We start from the raw sequence: 21,866 nt of genomic DNA, 5'->3' as shown, positions 1-21,866 counted from the left end.
TTCCGTCCCCTGGCCTAGAATGTCCTTCTTCCCTCTTGTTGTCTACCTAAATTCTATTTGCCTGCGAGACCCCACTTTCTCCGTGGAGTCTTCATTCCAGAATCACATGACCCTGTTGGTTGTCACCCAAGTTGGTGCTTTATTAAATATCCCCATGCACTGTTTTTTGATGGCTTCATGTGCAGTTATTCTGACTCTGCATTTTTTGGGGCCAGACACTGGGTCTGCTTTGTCTTTTCTCTATCTCACTGTGCATGGATGTGCTGGGCACAAGTGAATGCTGACAAATTCATTTGATGAAATGTAGTGGAAGGTTATAGAAAAAGTGGAGCTGTGGGAACCCAGAGATCTGGTTTTTCACCCAGGGCAGATCCTGTCACCTCCCTGGGTTTCAGTCCTTGTCTGTAAAATGAAAGAGTTGAACTGGATGATCTCTAAGGTCCATGCCAAATCTGAATTCTAGGGCTAATTATAGCTTAATCTATAAGATCTATAGCTTAATCTATTAAGAGGGATTCTCATTGTGTTGCCTGTCCATATGCACTCCCCATATCGCAAACTGTTAAGCTGTCTTTGTCTTTTCCCTGCACCTATGATTTGGCTGCATGTAACTTAAAAAAAAATTATCTTCGTGTCTCAGAGGCAGCTCACAGGGAGCATGAGGGAATGCTGAGTAGTGTTTAGAAGCAGAGACTTAGAGTCAGACAAACTGGGGTTTAAATCCTCGTTCCACCACTGCCTGGTTGTGTGATCTGGGCAAGTCACCTCATTAAACATCACTCTTCTCAGAAATATAGAGTCATTAATAACAGTTTCTCCGGGTGATGGAGGGTAGGTGAGGTGAAGCATGTGTGGTGCGTACACAGCTCGATAAAGTGGTGGCAGTGATGATTGCTGTGATTGGGAAGCAGAGGATGTGTCTTCTAAGCCTTCGGTGAGCATTTTCTGATTTGTAAACTATTGGTTGTGTTTTAAGACAATGCCTTTATCATTTTAATAAGCAGTGTAATGATTTGAGGAGAAAATCATTTCAGTTCTAAAAAGAACACTGGCAGTACTAATTATGTACATGATAGCGTTTTAATAGAGTTCCATAATTTATGGAATTGGGAGAGACTTACAAAAACAGATTAACTCTCTCAAGTCTCAGATTTCTGGTGAGTGATTCAAACAGACTACTCTTCCTTCCTGCCAGTGCAGATAAATCAAGTATAAACCTTTACTTTTTAACCAAATTGTGAAAAATGGAACAAACTCAATGATAAGAAACTGTTTTAATGAGACACTTCCTTCTTGAGGTCATTTGCTAAGGAGAGACTTTCCAAGTTGTCCCTGAACTACCAGAAGCAACAGACCCACTACTGTATTTCCTCTTTCTTTCTTTCTTTTCCTTTTTTTCTAGCCGCACTGGGTTTAAGTAACTGAAGCTTCTCAAATCTTAAAGTTGGAGTGTGGCTCAGTGATCTAAGCAATGGAGATTAAAAAAAGACTTTGAGTCTGGATCAAAATTTTCTAACTGCCTTGCTCTGAGAATCCAGGAAAGTCGCTTATAAACCTTGGATATCTCAGTCTTACCAACTGAAAAAATGGCATAATGAGCATAACCTGACTTTAGAGAGTATTAGTGAGGAAACAAAACATCAGATGATCCTTTTCGGTTTAAGTGAAAAATTGTATGTTGAGTGAATGTTACCTTTCAAGTAACTTTGGACAGAGTCCAGGGTGTGTCTGTGTGTGTGTATGAAGTTCAAGTATTTGTAAAGGTTTCCAGCACACAATGTCTTTAAGAAACAGAGAAAAGGGTTTGATCAAAATAATGTCTTTTCATCAATGGTAGGTAAGTTAGACTTAGGACTTCCAGATCTTCCATATTTTATCTTGACAATATGTTTAACTGAGTTTCAGCATTGACTCTCAGAGTCAGAAAGAATTCCACAAGATAAAGGAGAACCAGAAAGCCGAATTTTAATAAATACTCAGAGCGAAAGAAGTAATGGAAATGGCATACATTGCAGAGGGCATGTGGCTAGTGAAAAAATAGCTTTGAATAAAACAGGACAGGGTGAAACTTCGAAGTGTCTTCTACCCATTAGTCCCATTAGTGCTCTGGGGATTTCTCAGAGATTCTCTCTGGGAAACTGTGTTATATCAGCCCTCAAACCATTTTCCCAATCCCATCAGGCTCAGCAGACGCTCTATAGTGTTGGGATGATGGGCTTTTATGCCCTATTTACCCATATTCCTCCAGCTTGTCCCCCCTCCTCACCAGCCCCAGTCAGGAGCAGAGAGATGGCTCCACTCTTAGTAGTTAGTCTTTGGGATTCCCACTCACACCCCTTTGGAAGGCAAGAGAAACTCAAACAGAATAGAGAGGCACCATGTGCTCAGGTTATCTTTAGGTCAGCTGAGCAATTCTTCATATGGCTTTTAGTTTTCATTTAGGATTTTCATGGTAGGTAGACACACTGTCCCCATCCAAAAATGCCTCTTTAAATTAGAAGTGAGGTATCTAAGGAGTGTCAAAAATGAGAGGAGAAATTGCTTCTCTTTCTTTGTCTAGTATAGTGGATGATGGAGTTTGCCAGTTGGTAATCTTATAAATAACCTTCTCAACTTCTCAGTGTTGTCATATGTAAAATGGCAATAATAATAATAATAATAATAATAATAATAATAATGCCTCCCTCATAGGGTTATTAGGAGAATTAAATGGGTCGGTATTTGGTAAATGCTTAGCTCCATGCTTGCCTGGCATTATAGAAGGCACTCAATAAAAGTTAGCTAAAATTATGTTAAGTATTCTAAGGGAAAGTGTTAGTAGGCATGTTGGGAATTGATATTAAGAAGGAATAAGACCCACACTGGGAAAAGTGGGGATCAGTGAGAAGAGTAGTCAGCAGGTTTCTGTTTGTGGGAATATACAAGATGTGAGCATGTCTCTGTACTTAAGTGTCCACATCCTCCTTGCCACAGAGATAACATACATCAGACACAGTAAGAGAAAAAAGACCCATGCAGTTTCAAGGCTGTGTGAGCATGGTACAAAGGGGCTACCCATGAGTCAATAATACTCAGCTTTTACTATCACTCTCAGTTACTTTATTCATGCTTCATTCATTTAGTATGCATTTATCATTGAACCTGTGCTGCACGTTGATGTTACAGATAAAAATGATCCACCACCTACCTCAAGAAAGCTGAATGAGGAGGCAGGCAAGTAACCAGACAATAGACAATAAGCTCCTGAGTGATGAAGAGGAATGAGGTACATGGGGGAAGGCTTCCTGGAGGGGCTGACACTTGAGATTAGATGAGTAAAAGTTAGCTAGCCGGAGGAGAAGGGCGTTCCAGGAAGAAGTTGCAGCATATGCAAAGGCATATATGACAGAGCACTGTGGATGACAAGTTCTTGTCTGCTAATTCCAACATCCAAGTCATCTCAGGGTTGGTTTCCATTGATTACCTGTTCTTGTAAGTATGGGCCATATTTTCATAGAAATTTTGGATTGCATTTTGGACATCGTGAATGATATATTGTAGAGTCTGTGGATTCTATTATGTTCTTCTAAAGAGTGTTAATTTTTTATTTTATTTTAGCAGACATTTTGACTGAACTTGAACAGCAAACTCCATCCTCTCCACGGTGGGAAGAAGCTGAAATCTCTAATCAGTTCTGTTAATCTTAGCTGGGTTGCTTGGAATCTGTTCCACGCTTGTGTAGTTTAGGAGTCAGCTAGAGATTTGGATGGAGTTTATGTGCAGAATTTGGAGCTCTCTCTGAGGTTCTCTCCTTTTTTGGGATTTTTCCTCTCGTTTTCCAGCTGCCCCAAACTCTTGTCTTCTGATTCTGCAAGTTTCTATCTGGTTTGTAGCCACTCCACAGGGTGCTGATTGGGGCCTGCTCTCAAGCAGAAAGTTGCAAAACTCATAAAACTCAGTCAGTGCTCACTTCTCCCACTTTCTGCCTGCTTTGGTTGCTCTCTAGTGCACACAAATAGTTATTTTTTAATTTTTTGTTGAGTAATAGTTATGCATTGGTCCAGTGTAAGCTACTCTAAGACATTGAAAGCAAACCATCCAGAATGGATATTTCAAGAACTTCAAGCAGTTCAGTATGGTTGGAGGGGAGTGTGTATGTATGTGTGTGTGTGTACATGTGTGTGTGTGTTGCAGGGGACCAGAAGGTACACAGCTTAGAGAAAGGCAGAGGTCAGATCATCATGAGCCTTGTGTGTTAGTTACACTAAGGAATTTGAGCTTTCTCCTGAGGGCTGTAATGGAGAGCTTTAATCAGAAGAGTAAAATGATCAGAATGTCCCAGAAACATTGCTTGGCATCTGTAGGAAGGATGAACCAGAAGGGGTAGGAAGATAGTTAGGAGGCTAATGGGAAAACAGAGTTCAATTTTCTCCTCTGTAAGATGAGGGGTTGGACTAGCTGATTATTAATGTCTTCTGTAGCTCCACTATTCTGATCTTCCCGTTAATACCCTCACCTGGCCTTGCTGGAGTTGCAGGTTCCTGCAAGGCTCTGTTTTGTGGAGCACTATACACAGCCCTTTGAGGCCGTGCTTTAAACGATGATGCCATTAGGGAAAAATGGTGATGTTCTATGGTTTATGAGTAGATCAGGGAAATGGGGGTACAAAGCAACACACATGAATGCACCAAAGATGGCTAATAGCCTTTGAATCTCTCTGGCCCTCCCTCAGACCTCCTGTGTCACAACAGGTATTTGGTTATTCCATGTGAATACGCGGCTGCTATTAATCTGGCTTTGATTTTTATCAGTCCTCAAAGAGAAGGAGTTGGGCCTAGTAGGAACTCAATGATACGAACCCATTGTAGAAGGGATATCCAAATTGAGAAGGGTGGGAAGGTACTCTACTACAGTCCCATAGAGCCTCAGGAGATGCTGATGGCAGTGTGATGGCAGTGGGCATGTTGATTTCATCCTTTCCAGGTTCTGAATGAATAGGAGAGTGAGGCTTCCCTGAGCCTCACGATGCCCTGCATCTTCTAAGGCTTCCTAGAGAGCAAAGAGTGCCTTTCTGTCAGAGACTGAATGATATGCTGAAAAGCAGTATCTGTCCTTGCTGAGGAAGGTAGTCCAGAGTCCAGTATTTTACCTTCAGCATGATGCATTTTCATGCTTTGCCTCAGTTGGAGCTCAGGCCTTTTAGTGCTTAAAGCTAGCTGAGTGTACTGCCCTTGGTAAATTAATCCTACGTTCAGTTCGTGAAACATGAAGTTTTAGGAGTTAGAGAGGCAGCAACATAATTCTCGCATGCTGTTGCTTGCATGCAACTGTAAACAAGGCTTTAGTCCTAGGACTGCGAGGCCTGGTGTGGTGGTTGCTGAATTACCTTCCTGTTTTTTTGCTTTGATGAATGTTATCGTACTCAGAGTTGACTAGATCATATTGTCTTATATGGCTCTAAAATTTTTGTCTGATCTGTTCTCAGCCTGGAGTGTATGAGTACATCACTTCACATATTTACTAGGCACCTAGGCTTGGCCTGGGACATTCCAGTGATTAAGATACAGTCCTTGTCCTCAGGGAGGCCCTGGTCTAAGTACTTGTTCATGGCCCCTCTTTGGATGCTTGGCTTTCTGCTCTGCACACTGAGCTTGGAAATGTGGCATACCTTTCCATAGCGGTCCTCCGTCTTCTCTAACACTGTGGTCACTGAATTGGATTTGGTGAAAATAACAGGAAGTGGGAGAATGTGCTTGTGGCATGGGATCTTCAAGCTAGGCCACACGTGGCATTCTGCCAGCTTCTCTTTTAGTACCTCTAGTGTAAGCGGGTCAGTGCGTGAACTCTTGTGCTAGCATTTGAGGGTGCGAGGGTGCCTGTTCCAGGTTTGTCTCCCTCCTCCTTGCTTCTGTGCCTGCAATTTCTGCTGTTGATGTGATCCATAGCACCAGCACGGATTATCCCATGGGTTATCATGGGCTATCTCAAGGGTTATCAGGAGTTAAGACATTGCTTCCAGAATTCTCCTATTTCTCAAGGCCCATTGTATTGGAAGAAGTTGATTAAGGAAGTACACTGACTCATTTACGATGTTCCATCTGGGAACTGTGGACAGCAGAAATGGGGAGGGGGTTTCAGGGCCTGAGAGAGAGTGATGCAAAAGAGCATGGACTGGGAAGAAGCAGGCAGTCTCCCCTGGTGGAGCTTTGGCAGGCTCTGTGCCTGTTTTTTTCTCTCTTTTATCCCCAGCGCTTAGCCCAGTGTTTGGCACATAGTAGATGCTAAGGAAATGAAAATCCCAGGTCCAACCTTGGCTGGCACTTACATCTGTGAATCCCAGCCCTGATTTAAGCCTGGCCAGGGCTGAGTCATTAAAGGATTCTTTGCATTTTTGGATAGTGGAACTTTTGCTCAGTCTCCTTTTTTTTTTGATGTGGTTTCAGCATGACCAGGACTTTAGGAAAGTAGTGTCCTTCGCAATCTGGGGATGAGCCCTCTGCTCTGATTGACCTGCTGGCGTTTAGGTCAGACATCCATTTTTAGAGGGAAACGTCCATTTTGGAACAAGAGAGCAAGGGGAACTGGAGCATGGCTGAAGAAAGGAGAGGGCCTGAGCTGTCTGACCCTTTATGTGTGGTGGACTCACCAGGTTAACTGAAGGACTGGGTCTGGGCCCAAGGTGAAGAGTATCCACGAAGGAGGCAAGTGGCTTTAGGAAGCTTAAAATCGTTAGTCAGTTTCACTGCTATACTGAGTCACCATCTCAAAGACATTATGGTCCAACTTAAGAGTTAGGGAGCTGAGGCAGAAGATGCCTAGTTCTCTTCCCTGGGGAATGCGAAGTGTGTCTGAGAAGCCTGAGAGCTGGTGGAGAATGGAAGGGGACTCAGTTCCTTTCTGCTGCCTTACTTTTGCTTTCTCCCTCCTGTCTTCAGCAAGAAGGCATGTGAGAGCAGCAGGGCCTTCGAGCTTGTGTGTGTGTGGGCAGGGGGGTGGTGGGGGGAGGTTGAAATGGACCTGTTGGAGGCAGATGAGTGGCCCGGCAGAGAGGAATGGAGCTCGCACTGCTTACCAGGCCCCTGGAGTCTACAGAGCTCGCCAGGCCTGCAGGGGTTTTGGAGTGGGTATTTGGTGGGCATGGCTTTCCAGATGGGAGTAGGACCAGCCCCTACTGTCTGAGAGGGGTAAGTGATCCCCGTGGAGGCAGGGAGAAGGGCCGATGGTCTCTGCATCTTGAACTCTCCCATCTTTGTGATCCACGCAGCCTGCAGAATGTCCCGTGGCAGGCAGAGCCGGACTCGCACCCTGTGGCTGGGTTGCTGAGAACGTCTTTTCCCTGAGGTATCCCCAGATAGGGGAGGTGCACCAGGGTCTGGAAAGCTAATGGACAGATTCTCTGAAAGCCAGGGCAGGAGCAGCATGACCTGTCAGGGTAATAAGTTCTGTAGCTGTTTGGCCAGAGTCAGAGGTGTGTCTGACGGAACAGAAATTTCCCTGGAATGGAGCAAGTTGGCCCCCCTTAGAGACTGAGCCCTGACCTTTGTTCTCATGACTCCGCTCCACTCCACCCCAGCCAACTTGCAAATGGGAGGCTGAGAAGAGAGAGGGTGCGGTTTACCGCACAGCATCACCACCGAGGGAGGAACAGGTCAAAATTCATGCTTTCCTCCCTGTGGGGTGTAGTGATGAGCCCCCCACGTACGAGTGTGTCAGGAAGAGCCTGTAGTAGAAAAGCTCAGACAGAGGGCGCTCTGTTCAGCTTCTGCCACTTCCTGGATAAGTGACTTTCCGGACGTCACTTAAACTCTTTGAACTTTCTTTCTGCCCATCCTTCTCTCCTTTTCTTTTCTCTACAAATATTTTTTGAGTGCCTCTCAGGGGTTGTAAGTGCTAAAAATCCAATGGAAAATAGTATATACAGGGCTGACATTCTAGTAGGAGGAGAGCGATAGAAATGAAGTAAACAACTAAATAAATAAGACTAATTCAAATATTGGTAAGGGCTTTGAAGAAAATCAAGTAATGAGATGAAGACTGGGGAATGTGGCTATTTTTGAGGGAGCAGCAGGGAAATGCCTCCCTGACGCAGTGCTGTTTGGGCTGTGACGCGTGGCAGAGAGGCCCTCATCGCAGGTCTGGGAGAACACTCATTATAAACAGAGGGGACAGCGAAGGCAGTGCCCTGCGGGGGGAAGACCAGTGTGCACATGGCCACCATGCCCTAAGCGGGGACAGAGCCTGGTCTCTGAATCCCTGTGTGGAGGAATTCTTATCCAGAATTGTTTATGCTTTGGACTGTGAGCAAGAAATACACTTCTGTTGTGTTAAACCACCTAAATGTTGGTATTTGTTACGGCAGTTAGCGCCACCCTAACTAATACCACGTAAATTATCTCATCTGCCACATGGAGGACCTGATGCAAAGGTGGAACTTGAGCACGGAAAGGAAAGCCAGTCATCACCTCAGCACCAGGAGTTGTTGAAGAGTCAAAGGGATGCTCATCTCTACTCTTGCTGGAGTCCGAGCCAGGGCTCTGGCCTGTTCTAATGTCAACTCAAAAGGCAGCACCTCCTGACTCTTGTCACGTCACCAGCAGCTCTTGGTCCTCTAATTAAGCAATAATGTGCTTGCCTAATATGTACCATATAGTTGCAATGAATCAAGACCGAATTATCTTAGCTTTAAAAATTAATATTATTAATGATGGTAATAAAATCTCACATTTTTATGTTATGCTTTTCTTCTGAAGAGCCCAAAATGCAAGTATAAAAATATACGTCCAAATATCCTACCAACTGTGCCTTAGAAAGAAATGAAGACCCACAGATATGTTGGGAAAATGACTTCAGACTTTAAGATAAGGCTCAAATCTTTCCGCTATCTTTATGTCTGACCTCATAAAGACAGCTAATCTTTCCTAGCAATAAGCCAGAATAGTCTGATGGAATTAGGGAAATGGGATTATCTTAATGTCACATTAAGGACATGAAACACAAATAAGGGAGTGGAGTTAATTAGATACTATAAAATGCCAAGATTGGAGAAAACCAGAATAGACTTGCCTGATGAACCTTGTCTATGGAGAGAGGCTAGGGGCTTGGGGGGAATGAGGAAGAGGAACTGGCCAGCTTTGGCGGGTGCCTCACTGGCCTGGAAATGGCAGGTGACTACAGAGTTGATGAGGAGCAAGAGAAGGATTCATCAGGAGATATTGAGTTCTGAGTGGCAGGGATGGTTGAGGACAGGAGACTGGAATCTTATCTAAGAGAGAGGAAGGCTGAACATGAGGGAGGTCAATGGTGGACTGACAGTGTGCCCAGAGATGTCTCTTCAGAGTGACGAAAGATAAGTTCAAGAGTTTCCATGTTTGGCTCTGACCCAGATCCACTTCTTCATTGAACCCAGAGATGCTGTGGGATAACCCAGGGGAGTCAGGGTGAGTGGGCGTTTTCATCTGAGGGGAATAGTTAGGAAAGGGTTATGAGTTACAGAACTCAAAAGAGTTGCCAAGGAAACTGCAGAGACCATTACATGGTCATTTCTCCATTTCCAAGAAGGTCCATCACCATAAAAAAAAATTCGTTAACCTTTCATTCAATAGGTATCAATTAATTGCCTATTATGTGCATACCCCGGAGGAGCTTATAATTAAGGTGACCACATAATTTATCATCCAAACGAGGACACATTTGAGAAAGAACTGGGGGCACTATTAATAATTATATGAAGACAACAGGCATGCACAAAGACTGGCCCGGGCAAACTGGGACATTTGGTGACCTTACTTATGAGACTCCATTCATACTAGATGCAGTGGGATGTATGCTGTATGTGCAGTGTGTGTTCCCACCCTGTGTCCCCATCTTCTGCCAAGAGCAGGTCCTACCACCCACCTACCCCACCATCACTCTAGCCACTGACTAGGTTTGTGACCTTGGGCAAGTTTTAACTTTTCCGTGCCTCAGTTTCCTGATCAGTAAAATGGGCATAACAGTAGTACCCGCCTTGCAGGGTCGTATTGAGAATGAAATGAGTTAATATAGACTTACGCTAGGACAGTGCCTGACAAAAAGTAAGCACCATGGATGTCCTGGCTCTTGTTATGATTCGCTTTGTGACATCTGGTATCTCACCCGATCTCTCCGCACTTTAGTTTCCTCATCTGGGAAACAGGGACAATAATACCTACCTTTTATGGGCCTGGAATTCATTAAAAGTTAGCCCCCCTTCCTCCTTAGCATCAACAGCAGACATCAAAGGGTGAGTTTTAATACTTTCCACGCAAGTTCACAGATTTATTACATAATATATTTAGATGTGGTTAAAGAACATCTCACTGAAGGGACCGGGGAGTTCCCAAGGGGCAGGAAGCAGACAAGGAGAGGGATGTGTGGCCTTACATGGAAAAGGGAAGCAGGAACCCATATAAATGTATGGCCAGTCTTCTCAGCATTCTGAGGCAAGAGAGAAGACTCTCGAAGTCACGAGACTGTCTGTCCTTTGTCTCAGGATAAAAAACAGAGGGGCTTTCTGTAAACTGGGGAGGCGCAGCATGTGGGTACATCTGTAGTCAGAAAGCAGCCAGCTCTTTTGCTTCTGGTATTTGACCTGTATCTAGAGCTGCATCCGGGATAAGACAGAGCTATTCTAGGTACTTTGATTTTTTTTTACTTTATTAAGTTCACCTACAAAACAGGAAGTTACATTTTTAAAAATCGTTTTATAATGAGAAGTTTCAAACATAATCAAAGTAAAGAGACTTGTATAATGAGTTCCTATGTACCCATCTCCCAACTCCAGCTTCAACAATTATCAACACTTGCCAATTTAGTTTTTTCTATTTCTCTCAAGACTTTTTTTCCTGAGATGTTTGAAAGCAAATTTCAGTTATTATATAATTTTACCTGTAAATACTTCAGGATGCATTTCTTACAGACAAGGACCTTTAAAAAAAATATAACTAAATGTCTGTATTGCCCCAGACAACAATAACAACAAAACCCAGTAAATTCTTCATATCGTCTAATACTCAGTTCATATTTAAATTTCCCTTATTATCCTAAATTATCTTTTGACAGCTGGTTGGTTTGAATCAGGATCTTAATAAGGTCCAGACATTACATTTACTTGTATGTCTCCTAAGTCTCTTTTTATCTGCACCTGCCCCCCTCCCGTTTTGAATGTCATTTGTTTGTTGAAGAATCTGGGTCACTTGTCCTTTGGAATGTCCCACATTTTGATTTGGCTGACTACTTTCTCATGTTGCCATTTAATTTGTTTCTTTATCTTCCTTATTTTCTGTAACCTAGAAGCTGGAGTGAGGCTCCGGTTATGGGGAGCGTCAAGGGTGTTCTGGCTGGGGCTGCTCACTTCCTGTTGTAGAACATCGAAGCCCTGAAGTGTTGCTGAGACTGGGGGCCAGGCTCATGGGTTCTCAGCTGGATCCCTCTGATATAGAGGGCCCCGTCAGCCTTTCACCTCGCAATTTCACCATCCATCGTGGGTTCTGATATAGAGGGGCCTATCAGCCTTTCACCTCGCGATTTCACCATCCATTGATGACTGCTGCCCACATCCATTCTTTCATCTGGACTCGCGAAATGCCCACTTTTGGTTCCGTCATTCCTTTTACATTTAGTAGCTGGAAGTCTTCTGTAAAGAGGAACGGTCCCTCATCAGCTATTTGGTTATCCTGAAATACAGTTTGACAGAAAAAGCATGACAAAAGCTTTCCTATCATTTATCAATTTTCAGAATAATGAGTTGGTGCCCTAGCACAGGAGGATAGATCTTTAATTAATTAAACAAATGTTATTGAGTTCCTACTATATTGTTGGGCATTGTTCTACATCCTGATGGTTCAACAGCGAACAAAACAGATACAAATCGCTGCTTTCTTGGAACTTCCATTCTACTTGGGGAAGACAGACAAGAAACCAACCTGTTTATATGTTGTGTTAGCTGATGACAAGGTCTGTGGAGAAAAATAAAGCAGAACGGGGTATAGGAGTGCTGGAGGGAGTGGGAACTGGGTTTGTAATTTTAAATAGGATCAGGAAGGCTCATGAGGAGGTGACATTTCAGCAAAAACCTGAAGAAGGTTTAGAGCAATATACGTGTAGGAGAGGAGCATCCCAGGCAGAGGGTCTTGCGGGAGCATGCCTGGAGCATTTGAGGAATAGCGAAGAGGCCAGGGTGGCTGCTGTGGACTGAGGGAAAGGGAAGGTAGTAGGAGATGAGGTCAGAGAGGTGGGGCTGGGGGCAGACCAAGAAGGGCCTTGTAGATCATTTTTAGGATGTTGATTTTTCCCCTGAATGAGATGGGCAGCCATTGAAGGATTTTGACCAGATGTATGATATGATCTGACTTATGATGGAGAAGTCAGGTAAGGGCAGAAGTGAGTTTAGATCTGAAAGCAGGAAACTTCCCATCTTGTCAGATGGTGCCTGGCGAGGGGGGCTGAAGGTGCTTCATCTGTTTGAAGGGGAACTCTCTGTGTCCGACTAGTAGTTAGCCTACAGGAAATGCTTCCTTCTTAATCCATCCTTTACAGCTCCTAGGTCTGGCATTCTCCTTGGCACTGTTGAGTGCTTCATAACATAACTTCTTCCCCCAGATTCCAGACAAAATGACTACATGTCCGTCATCCCAGAGAAATGGAATTCCATCCCCTACTAAAAGTGTGATGCGTGGGGAAAATGCCATCAGTTGACTAATCTCCTTTAATGCTTGGTAATGAGTCTGTCACAACATTTTCACCATCACTAAAACATTGGTTTTGGCCAACCAGGTATACCCAGTGGAGATTTCTGATGATTCTGGAGCTAGGTCAGCATTTGTGGTGGCATAGGCCACCCATCTATCCAGAGTCACAACTTTAATCATGGCAAGGATTGACTTAACTCAGGACAATATAAGGTGCAGATCAGCTGGGGACCTTTTTCCTTTCCATCTGGACTTTCCCAGTCAGCTTGGAGCATACCTTTTCATCCATGTTGCCTTCTCAGCATCCAGAGAGCCTTTTTGTGGATGAGCATCTGTCTTTGCCTGTAACTCCTGCCTATCATAGGCTGCTTATGAATTTCTGGGTGCTTAGCAACCAGGAGAGGATACAATACAAGCAGCCTGTATGCCTGTCGAGTAGCTGTTGCCCTCTCTCATCTTCTCCTCTGGGTTTGTATATGCAATGAAAGCAGCCGGAGAGACACTCAATCTCAACTTAAACAGTGCGTTTTTAAATTTAAAAAAAAAAAAGACCCTGAATCTAGTTCAATCGGGTCTTGCTTCAAAGAAAGCTTGCAAACATCGCTTTTTATCAGGCCCTGTCATGATCTCAGGTGCTTCTCTGTAACCTTCTGAGACTCTTTCCTACAGACCTTGCCTGAAGATGAGATGCACTAGGAGAAGTGGGGGAGGTAGGAAGAGGTCAGGCATCTCCTCCACACTGCAAGGGTTTTCTCAAACTGTAGATTCTGCAAAGAAAAACGAGGACATAGTGAGTTAGGAAGCAGATTCTCCAAAGGAGGGACCTCATGACTTAGAAATGAGCTTTCTGCCTCTTATTGGAAGGAAAGTTGCTTGTTGAGGGAGGGGCAAAACATTTCAAATGGATGATAGTCCTAGGTAGCTGCCAATATCCATCAATGTAGCAGGACAGGAAATGGAGCCTTTATACCAGGAGGCTTCTTGAGGAGCCAGGGATTGGTGGGAGGGGAAGGGAATGCTACAGCATTTACTGATTGTCTGCAAGGGGTCATGCACTGTTAGCTGTTTTTCTTAAAAATAACTGTAGGAGGTATGAACCTTGCTTTTTGCACGGGATGAACCTAACTCAGAATTGATGCTGCATGTGAGATTATGTTCTACAGACAATCCAGGTCCGTGGAAGTCTTGATAAAGGATCTGAGTTGGAATCTAAGCAGTTGTCTTATGGTGTCAAAACATCCGTATCTGGGGAGCTGGATGCTAAGACCTGGAGTTTGGGCCCCTTCCAGGGTTCTCACAAAAGGCTGTGAACATCTCTCAGCTCCTGGAAAATACCCTCCTTTCCTGGCCCCTGGGCAGATCTGCAACTTCCTTCATGACCTGGTGCCTACCAGGGAGCCTTTGGAGCTGTTTGAGTACCAGATTCTTAGAAGGACCCATGGGTGTACTTTTTTTTCAGATGAATTCTGTAGGCTCCGAGAGGAAAACAAAAAGATAGAAGCAATGGGGTCTTTTCTGTGGATAGAACAACCTAATACTTGTTTAGCAGATTAAGCAGGCATTAAAAAAGTGTTTGAAGACTTGGAATCCATAATCGGAGTGTTCTCCTGCACTCATGCCCATCACAGGCGTCCTGTCCGCTGGAGCTGGGGTACAGCACAGAAGTCAGGGAGTGTGGCACTGCCAGAGGCTTACAAAGACTCCCTGGGCCTGCTGCTGGTGGGTTAGTGAACTGATGGTTTTGGCCAGATTCTTGATCAAGTGAGCTGTCTGATGAAGGGAAAAAATATAAACCTGAAGGGAAAAAATATAGCACCTGAGACCCATAGACTGTTTAAGATTAAAAGGACCTTTGAGGTCATCCCGCCCGTTGCCCCATTGAATGCTTGATGAATAGTTGACTCTGGCTCTGCATTCTGAATGTTGACCCAGGCCCATATTATTGGTATAGAATATTATTGCAGTTAGTGGAATGCTGCTAGAATATTGGCTCCAGACATAAATCCACAAATTGGAAGATATTCAGAAACAAGGACATCCAGAGGGAGCAACAGACATTAGTAAAGTTAGAAAGTAGACTCAATGAGCAAAGAATAAGTCAGTAGGTTCCAAAGGAACACTCAGTGTTTCATAATAATGATCACAAATGGGTATATGGTAGTTAAATGAAAAGTGTCCTTGTTCCACACTCATTTAATGTGAGCCTTCTTTCAGGAAGATCTCTTGCTGTCTTGCCTTTGGTCTCTTCACCCTCCAAACCATTGTGTGTACCACTGCTGGACTATCTCCTGGATTTGGCTTCTTCCATGTTCCTTTTCTGCAGTGAATGAAACTTTCTTGGTTTCTTTGTCTAACTGGAGAAAGTTAGAGCTTGTTACGCTTGGGCTTCAAGGCCCTACCTTTCTTTCTTCATCCTTTGCTATAAGCTTTTGGTTTGGTCAGGTTGGCCCACCCGCTGCCTCCTGATCAGACCTTACTGAGTCTTTGCTCTTGCTTGCTAGAATGGGGAGCGTGTCTTCTAGTTCTCTGTAACCTCCATTAATATCTATTCTAAGCTTGAGTACGTGGTAAAGGAATGGATGAATGAAGCCTCCATTCTGAGTAAACAGACATACGCATATAGGCACACACCTTACGTCTGCACACACAGAAACAGCACACACACCTGAGTATGGATGGAGAGAAAGACCCCTTCTCTCTTCCTTGGTACCTCGGCAAAGGGCGAAGGGCCCAGAGAAGTATAAACACCAACCTGAGGGTATAGCTGGCAGGGAAAACATTAGGATACAGAAGCCCCAGTTCTTGTTTCTCCGTGGAGCCAGCATCTGCTAGGAAGCCCAGAAAGCTGAGCCCTGGCAAGCCTGGCATGGAGCCCTTCTCCTCTCAGAGGAAGCGAATGTCCCGGCAGCATGAGTCAGTGGGAGAATGGAACCAGAGAGTGAGTCACTTGGGAGGGGAAGCTAAAGCATCTTCTCTGCTCAAAGATATTTTAGGTCTTGCTAGGTTTTCACATTTCTCTTGTTTAGATGTAGGTTTGGGGCATGTGACTGCAGCGGCTAGCTCTCAGATGGAAGGAGAAAGCTTCCCTGACTGACCAGAGTGCTGTGTTCTAGAACATTTCTGCTGTTAGGGAGGCAGTAAAGTGAGGAGTTAAGAGCGCTGGCTTTGGAGCCAGGCAAACTGGGTTCCAATCACAACTTCCCCAAACCAGCTGGGGACCTTGAGTGAGTCGTTTAATCTTTTAAAGCCTAGTTTTTATCATTTTCAGAATGAGGATTTTGTGTCGAAGGAGTTCACATATTCGTTTATCCTACAAGTTTTATTGAGCATGTACAGTGTGTCTGGCACAGTGCTGGGTGCAGAGTACGCAGTGGTAAACCCTGCAGACGCTGAGTCTGCCCTCTAAGAGGTCACAGTGGGGAGAGCCATGTGCACAGGGCCCGTCTCCAGGAAGTGCTCAGCCGTGATGGCGATTACAGTAATCATTACCACTTCTACCATTTCCTGTAAGCCAGCTCGTCTCTTTGCACCTCAGTTTCTTCATCTGTAAAATGTGGAGCTGAGTCAAAATTGTCTCAAAGGGGAAGTCCCTGAGCCTCTGGTCTTGGGCTGAAGGTTTTGAGCTTATGTGTGGGTTATTTAGAGAACCTCTGAATACAAATGGAGGGACAGCTGGAAGGGGCAGCACCCAGGCCTTCAGCGTGGGGACAGAATTTAGATCAACATGGTCACACCAGACCAAGTCTGATGTTTAGGTTCCCATACTCAGTTGCCCAAACGCACAATGGGGGAGAGCAGATTTGAGGGCAGTTCACGTGAGAAAAACCCAGGTGTTTTATTCTTGTGTGACTGGGACACAAGATATCATATGACACAATCCAAAGTTGCCTCGTAGGTGATAGTGAACAATGTTAGGCTAGGGAAAGAGAAATGAGACCAATAATAGCTAATAATTTGGAGTTGTAGGCCTAGAGACCCACATACATAATATCATTTAATTACAGCTTATTTATTCCCCACAGTAACCCCATGGGGTCGATGTTATTATTGCCATTTTATAGATGACAATGCTGCATCTTAAGGTAAGTAATAGATTGTGAAAGATGCTTGCCCGTGGCCCATAATAAACAGCTGTAGGACCCATGCAAGAAGATGTATTTTAGAGCGGTCATATAGAGTGGGGGTAAACTGATTGTGGGTTAGGTGTTACTGTAGAACTCAGACAGTGGGTGGATGCCGTGGGTTCAAGAAGGAGCTGTTTAGAAATAGAACCCGTCGAGAGGTCATGAGTTGTCCAGTCCTGAAAGTGTTCAAGCAGAGGCCAGAGGACTGTTAGATGGTGGAGTGGGAGTTTTGGCACTGGGGGGGAAATGGCCAGATGCCGTGTGAGTGTCTGTCTGCAAAAAAGTAATGATGGTACCTGCCTTTAACCCATGTAATCTTCTTGAATAGCATCCCCAATAAGAACAACAATAAAGCTGTGTGAGCAAATGAGATAATTTTGGTGAAGCAAAACACAAGGCTTGGTGTTGTGTGAGTGGGAACGGTGTGGTGACAGGATCCGCACACCCGTGAGTGGCGGTTCTCATGGGTCTCGTTTGCTTCTGCTTCTACTGGTCCCTTCCCGCAATGCCTTTCGCATGTCTTTCTCCTCACAGGACTTTTTTTTCTTTGCTCCTATACCACCTTAAAGTGAAATCCACTCATATTTGTAGAGGTTACCCAGTCTCTTTGCCTATTAGGAGCCAGGTGGAGGTCATTGCTATCTTATAATATTGAGGTCACAAGATCTAAAGTCGTTCTGGTGAAATGGTTTCTCTCCTGAAGCTTTTAGACAGAAGTGGACAGCTTGACTCCACGCAACCTCCCTTCCTTTGTCTAATTTATCCAGGAAGTATTTGTCCAGTGCTCACTCTGGAGCTTTGCTGAAGGTGACTAAGGTGTGTCCTTGTGTGTCCCTCAGTGTAGGGGGACAGGGCAGTAGGCAGGCAGTGATGACACAGTGGATGTGTTGGGATAAAGGTGCACATGGGGCCCTGTAGCAGCCTGGGGGAGGGGGCTTAGACAGATGTCACAGGCCAGGTTTTGCTGGTGTTGTCCTTGTAAAGAGAGGACTTTGGAATTGGGCAGGTCTTGGTTTCAGTCTTCAACCCACTACATGCCGTGTAATCATGGGCAAGTTCCTTAATCTTTTGGAGCCTCTGGTTCTCTACCTATTAAATGGGGATAGTATTACTTCCATCACACAATTTCTGTAAAAATCAAGTTAAATGAGTTAATTTGGGGAAACCACTTAGTACAGTGCCTGGCTCAGCAAGGGAGCGTTCTCTTTCCTTCCTGACCTTTGGGGGAAATGCTGAACCCAAGGCAGTGGTCCCCAAACTCCTGGTCACAGATTGGTGCCCAGCTGGGTATTGTAATCACCAGGAATGGTTTCTTCATTTGAACTTTGGGGCACTTCCTCTAGAGAGTTTATTTATTGAGTGTAAGAAGGGATCTGAGAAGTTCCCTAAGTGATTCTGAAGCATAGCTAGGTTTGGAGACCTGCTGAAAAGATATACAAAAAAGTGCATGTGTGCATTTTTCAAAAGAATGGCTTTCTGGTTTTCGTCAGATACTCAAAGTGCTTCATGATCCCACAAAAATTAGGAAGCGCTCTTGTGTACTATGTGCTAGCAGGCAGAGAAAGTGGGTCTGGAGAATAGGAGCATAGGACGTGAAATGGCCCTGCGGCTAGCACTGCTGGCTCTCCTCCACCGCCCCTCACTCCAGGAGGTTCCCAGGGAAGTAGGAACAGGTGGTTGGTCACCTGACTCTCTGGCAGGTAGGTAAGCAGTTGGGGCTGTCCTCAGTTCTGTCTCTAGAGGTTCTTAAGGCGCTTAGTTGTAACCAGCCTGAGAAGTTGACATGGAAAATGTTTTGGTCTGGTTGCTGTAAACGTAAAATCTGTTACGAATTACAGCCATCTGAGTGGAAGAGAGAGACAGAGAGATTTGGCGTGTGTGCAGGAGAGCCAGCCTCTGCAAGGTCTGAAAGCTTGTGCAATTTTCCTGGTTGTCCCAGTCCTTTTCTGTAACAAATCTCTTCTCTTGTCTCCATCCCTTCCCCCACTGCCTGTAGCTTCTGATTTCCCGGCAAGGCAAACAGGCACCAGAGCCGGGCTGTTATTCTGAAGGATTTTCAGGTGTGTGATGGTAAAAGCAGGCAGGAAGGGAATGTTGGCTGTGGTTTGGCAGCTGAGGGAACTTGTTTTTCAACATGCCTTCTGAGGTCAGGAGACTTGGACTTTTTTCTTGTTTTCTGTATTCTTGCTAAGTCTCCTGAGATGCTCCGTGAACTGTGGGAGGAACTCTCACTTCCCCTGCAATGCCCTCAAGTTTACCACTGAAGGGACAGAAGTTCACAGCTGCTTCCGGTCACTGTGGGTGACCCGATCACCTGGTAATTTGAACTAAGTTCATGTTAGTTTGTAGTCTCTGGTGTCAACTTCAGGGTACACGTTCCTCTGTTGTCTCCAGCAGAGCTGATCGCAGACCACGGCGACCTGAGAAGGTGATTGCCTGCCACGGAGCCCTACCGCCCCCCGTGAGCCTCCATCTAGAACAGGAAACAGCTGACGAGGGCCGCAGGGGTCTTTCTATCCAGCTCTCCATTTGTCCATTCATTCCTCCAACAAATAGTTCGTGCCTGTCTACCACGTGCCGGGCACAGCCGCAGGTGCTGGAAGGCTAGTGAGGACCCAGGCAAGTCCAGATGCCTTCTGGGCCTTACATTCTAGTGAGGAAGACAGCATGATGAAGCAGCCGAAGACTCTTGCTTTCTAAGCTTCTTCCTTTGGCCCAGTGGCTTCATCTTCTCACTTCCTCTACCCCAAGTGTACTCATCGCACTAGGATCTAAGTGACGGATAATAAATAATTTAGAATGCTTCCTTTCCCATGGGTATTTGCTTTTAAACTGGGGTTAAAGTCTTTATAAAGGGATATCGAGCTAACTTTTTTTGGGGGGTGGGCCCACTGGAAGGCCTGGGGTCTCCCTCTGAAGTGGCTAGTTCTGCCCTGCTGGCTGCAGACCATTCCTCGTGCCCGGTGCTAAGCCGTATGAAGGTGCAGACGTCTCCACTGCCACCTCCAGTTGTCTCTCTCGTGGGTTTCTCCCTCTCCTATTTGTTACTCTCATTTTACCCGTGGCCCCAATTCCTCTCTGTTTCAGCGTGTGGCTGGCAGGTGAGATTGGGAGACAGAGAGAGGCGAAGTCATGCGGCAGGGGGGCAGGCTGTTCGTCCTCCCATGCAGCCCGCCCCACTCTCTGCTCCCCATGCCTTCTGAAGGGCCTCGCCCAGCCCCTCGCGGCTGGCATGCGGGCCTGTCTATAGGGGCCATCTCTTGGCTAACTCCTCTGGCGCTTACCTCCTGCTCTGCTCGTGTGGCCCTGGGCAGAAACTGCTCTGCTCCTCGGTGACCTTTCCCCATGTACCATGTCTTCTTCGTCCTGTCCTTGAGACCAGCCTAGACTTCCTGCAACATCTTAGGCGTCTTCCTGGCCCTCACGTGAAGAGTGCCCAACAAGCACTTTCCCACCCAGGCTCCCAGTTGTTTGCCGGCCAGCCTGGCTCCTCTTTTGAGTGCCTTCCCCCATCCCCTACTCTGAGGAGGCAGCGGCCAGATTCACGTCAGCAGCTGCTCCCACTATGGGCTGTGGTTTTTGGTGAGCTGCTTTTCAGGCCTCTCATCGTTATGGGGAACCTGTCCAGCCCAGGACTGATTAAAAGTGGATGGTTGCTGTAAAGGTTTCTCTTCCCTACAGTGTGGCTTTGCACGGCTGAAGTGGGCCACACGCGATGGCAGGTTTCCTTCCCGGGCTCCTGGTCACTGTCTTCAGCTGTGTGGCGGGTCCTCTCAGCTCACATTGCCCAGACAGGACTGACATCAGGCTCTTGCTGTGTCAGGGCCTGGGTGACTGGGGACAGTTAGGCGCCCACTCCTGCCCTTCACCCCCTTTTGGAAAGGGGCGTCTGCTGGAAGCCACATGACTGTGTGCAGTGGGTCCTGAAGTGACAGCAGGCCATGGGGAGGATGGCCACTGGGGAGTGAGGGCTCCATTCAGTGAGAAAAGTATCTGCTGCCCAAAGAGAACTTGGACTTAATTTTTTTTTATGGAATGAAGGAGAAAAAAAAGAAACTAAGAACTCCAGAGGTCAGAATCTGAGACAGAGTGACTGAGTTGGAGACAAAAAGAGAATGAGAGAAAAAACATACACAGAGGTGCAGAAAGACAGGGAGAGGCAGGAAGACAGCAGGGTAAAAGATAGCTGGAGAGAAGGACTGAGAGAGACAGACGAAGGGGAGAACAAGAGGAAGGGAGGAGGAGCCTGCAAGAGGCAGTGGTGGCATTGCTTATCGATTTATTGATCCCTGACTTGGTTACAACCTATGCCTGGATCTAGTGCTTACAAATCTCTGAAGTATAGTTTTAATGTGGATATCCGTTTAGGGAATAGGATTTCTTGAGTGACTACTATATTTCAAGTACTGTGCTAAGTCATTTATAAATGTGACCTCCTTTAGTCCTTGTGACAGTCCTATGAGGGGGCTATCATTATCCCCATTTTGTACAAGAGTAAACAGATGCTCAGAGTAGGGCATGTAGCTACCAAGGAAAAGGACTGGGACTCTGAACTGAAGAGTGTCTGAGCCCAGAGCTTATAATTTTAAACATACATGAACCTCTTTCTTCTTTTGAGGCTGCAACATCCATTTTATCCCATCAAGTCCTCTTTCCCCCAAGCTGGCTGTGAGCACATCCCACCCTGGCTCATCCCCCACCTCTGCCATCACTCTGTGCTTTTCCTGTTGCCAGCAGAGTCAAGCACAGAGACGGCTGTAAAAGTGTGTCTTACGTTTGAGTACCTTTATGTTCCTGAGCCTTTCCCAGGCAGTCATTCGGTGAGTGGATGTTATTTTCTGCATCCTTTAGAAGGGGAAACTGAGGCTCAGTGAGATTAAATGATTGCCTAGGGTTGCACTGCACAGCTTTTATGTGGTGGAGCTAGGATGCAAATCCTCAGTGGCAGAGTTCAAACCCAGCACTCTCCAGCGCCTGGCTGGCCCTCTCTCTGAGGAGCTGTCTTCTCCATAGCAGCCACTCCATCTTGAACCAAAGGAGTGGCCAGGAAATCGGG

General features: G+C 45.6%; 1 protein-coding gene across 20 annotated transcripts in view; it reads left to right on the top strand.

Moving 5' to 3' along the window:
• Positions 1 to 21,866, top strand: part of CACNA1C (calcium voltage-gated channel subunit alpha1 C) — a 683,102-nt gene that overhangs the window by 179,563 nt on the left and 481,673 nt on the right. The gene's annotated exons all lie outside the window — the stretch shown is intronic.

Source organism: Equus asinus, chromosome 22, assembly GCF_041296235.1.
Source record: "Equus asinus isolate D_3611 breed Donkey chromosome 22, EquAss-T2T_v2, whole genome shotgun sequence".
Classification (NCBI taxonomy): domain Eukaryota; kingdom Metazoa; phylum Chordata; class Mammalia; order Perissodactyla; family Equidae; genus Equus; species Equus asinus.
The sequence above is the reverse complement of the archived record's forward strand: the minus strand, read 5'-3'. Positions and strand labels throughout refer to the sequence as shown.